We start from the raw sequence: 3,068 nt of genomic DNA, 5'->3' as shown, positions 1-3,068 counted from the left end.
ATAGAATTGCCCATACACTAGCGCCAATACATCTATTTTCGATTCGAGAACTACGTAGTTACGTTTTGGCGTCTGGCGTGGTGCGAGTCCGGCTAAATCGCAATAGGCCTGTTCTTTTTGACTGAACTTTTGCACCAGTTCATCTTTCTTCCTTTTCTCTCCAAGAGGAAAAAAGAGGAAGAAAGATGAACTGGTGCAAAAGTTCAGCCAAAAAGAACAGGCCAATGTTATACAAATAGCGCGCTAAATTACCTTTTAAAAAAAGTATAATATAAATTATAATTTTTAAATCATAAACACAAAATTAAACATTTTATAAATATAAAAATACACACATTACTTAAAATTTTATAATACAATTCTTCAAATCAAAATATAATAACAATGTATATAATACTTTGCTGATGTTGAATCCACTATACGAGTGTAAAAAAAAAACCCGACCTATAGGAACATGATCTTATCGTAGAGATGCAAAATTACCGTCAAATTTAATTTTACAATTACTTACGGTAAAATTACGGAAAAATGGTAATTTATTCGTAATTTTAGTAAAATTTGTTGTTTCTTATAGTTTTATACTAGGGCTCTAATTTTATTTCGTTTTTCGAAGATACGTGTAAACGTAAAACGTTTATCCGTTTATATTCTTTCAAAAAAACGTTTACTTCCCAGAGAGAGAGAGAGAGAGAGAGAGAGAGAGAGAGAGAGAGAGAGAGAGAGAGAGAGAGAGAGAGTAAACACAATATTACATGTAACGTACATGTAACATTGTGTTTACTGGGTTGAATAATATAATTAAACGTTTACACGTTTAATTAGCATATCCGTTTATAAAAGAAACATTTTTCCGAATATACGTGTAATTAACTATTATACGTATATTCGGAAAAACGAATATGCTAATATCCGATATGTAAACGCGTTTACACGTATAATTAGTATATCCGTTTATTAGAAACGTTTTTCCGAATATACGTATAATAGTTAATTACACGTATATTCGGAAAAATGTTTCTTTTATAAACGGATATGCTAATTATACGTGTAAACGCGTTTACATATCGGATATTAGCATATTCGTTTTTCCGAATATACGTATAATAGTTAATTACACGTATATTCGGAAAAACGTTTCTAATAAACGGATATACTAATTATACGTGTAAACGTATTTTCGTTTAAACGTATAATAGCGAGCCCTATTTTATATACAAATAGATACTGTATTTTCGTGCATATGTATAAAATTATACAATCATTCAATATTCCTAATAGGAATCGCTGATAGAATAACAGGGATATTGATTAAACCTAAACGTACCTTACTGAAAAAAATTACGTCATAAAATTACATAACGAAATCATGCAATTAAAACATGTAAATCATGCAATGGATTGTTCCAAATCAGTATGTGATTTTTTAAAATCACGTAATTTGAAAAGTCACACGATGATATATTTTTTCTTTTATTTCTATCATTTAATTTTATAAGTTTATAAGGTGTGAAAAAATATGGTTTAAGACTACTGTACCTGTCACACTTTTGTTTTCAAAATTTTAATAAAAAATTTATTGAAGTTTCTCTAGTTACTACGTACCTATATAGTTTCTTAATTATTATATTAATACGTAGTATCAAAATAAAATTTAAATAAAAATTTAAATAAAATAAAATGTTTTTAAACTTTATCTTTAAACTTTATGTTTTTAAACTTTTATCAAATTATTTTATTTTTGTAATTTTTTTAAATTACCATTTTACCAGCCTTCATAAATTATTGACTAATTTAATACCGAGTAAATTATCGTAAAATTTGGACATTTTCATCTCTATCTTATCGCCAGTAGATATGTAGTTTCCAATTGTAATTTTTCACATAAGAGGAGAAATATAATACATCATTTCTAAAGTATTTCAGTAAAAAATGACATCACAAATGTTTCCATATTTATTTCCATAATTATTATGCATAATAATCACAAAATTTTATTAATTTCTTTCTTATCACGAATGTTTTCAGAATCTTCCTTAGATATTTATAAAATTCAATTAAAAGGCACAATAAATCTGTATTTTTTAAATATTAAGTTGCTATCAAAATTTATTTTTCGAGATCATAGATTTAATGTAAATTCAATTTTAAAATATCTTAAGACTCTACTTAAAACAGTCTTAAATATAAAAACCAACTCCGGCCTAAGTAAATTAATTTTACTAACAACATGCTTAACAAGCACGTGCTTATATAAGATACCTATGATAAGGGAATAAATATACACGAGCCACGTAATATATGCAACGTACAATCTATTTATTATTTACAACAACGTAGCAATATTACGTAAACCCACATCGCGCTTCGTCTAAGGACAAGTCGCTTATCACACAGTTTTAAAAAATAGCGCGCGGTCGTGCCGCGGCTGCGCCTGCGCCGTTTCGAACCAATCAGCGGCTGCCGATCGGGCGCAGTTTCGCGCCTTCGGTGAGCCTCGGCGAATACGAACGGGAATCGCCGTGAATCCGTTTTCGCAAACCGTCATCCATCCGGCCGACTAAGCATCGAATATGCTTCGAATCGAGCAATCCTCTCGGTAAGTAAGCTTAGCAATCCAGGACTAATAATCTGAGCGTGTATTTTTACATGTATATCTAGGCGTTTCGCAGTTGCATTTCGAGACCGCCGTTTTCTTTGACTGGCTATGTAAACGACGCATAACCGATCCCCCGAGGGGGTAACCACTTAATGTAATCGTGGGACAAAGTCCCTCCTCGAAATCATTATCAAATTCATATGAAATCTCTATGTATAATTCGATAATTATATATGTAACCATGAGAAATCATTGTATAATATTAAATAAAATCGTATATTTTACCAAATTACTTGATATGTAATGAAAAAAATTATTTGTAATCAGATGAAATCATATGAAATTATGTAATTTGTGGGACAATATTTCAACTAGTGGTTACCTCCTCGGTATCCCCCCACACAGAGAAAAAAATGTTTGGTATTTGTAACTATAATTATATATTACTATAATTATGATTATTACTGCTATA

Source organism: Mycetomoellerius zeteki, unplaced genomic scaffold (genome assembly GCF_001594055.1).
Source record: "Mycetomoellerius zeteki isolate Tzet28-1 unplaced genomic scaffold, Tzet1.0 scaffold93, whole genome shotgun sequence".
In the NCBI taxonomy this organism is placed as follows: Eukaryota; Metazoa; Arthropoda; class Insecta; order Hymenoptera; family Formicidae; genus Mycetomoellerius; species Mycetomoellerius zeteki.
Note: the sequence above shows the minus strand (reverse complement) of the source record.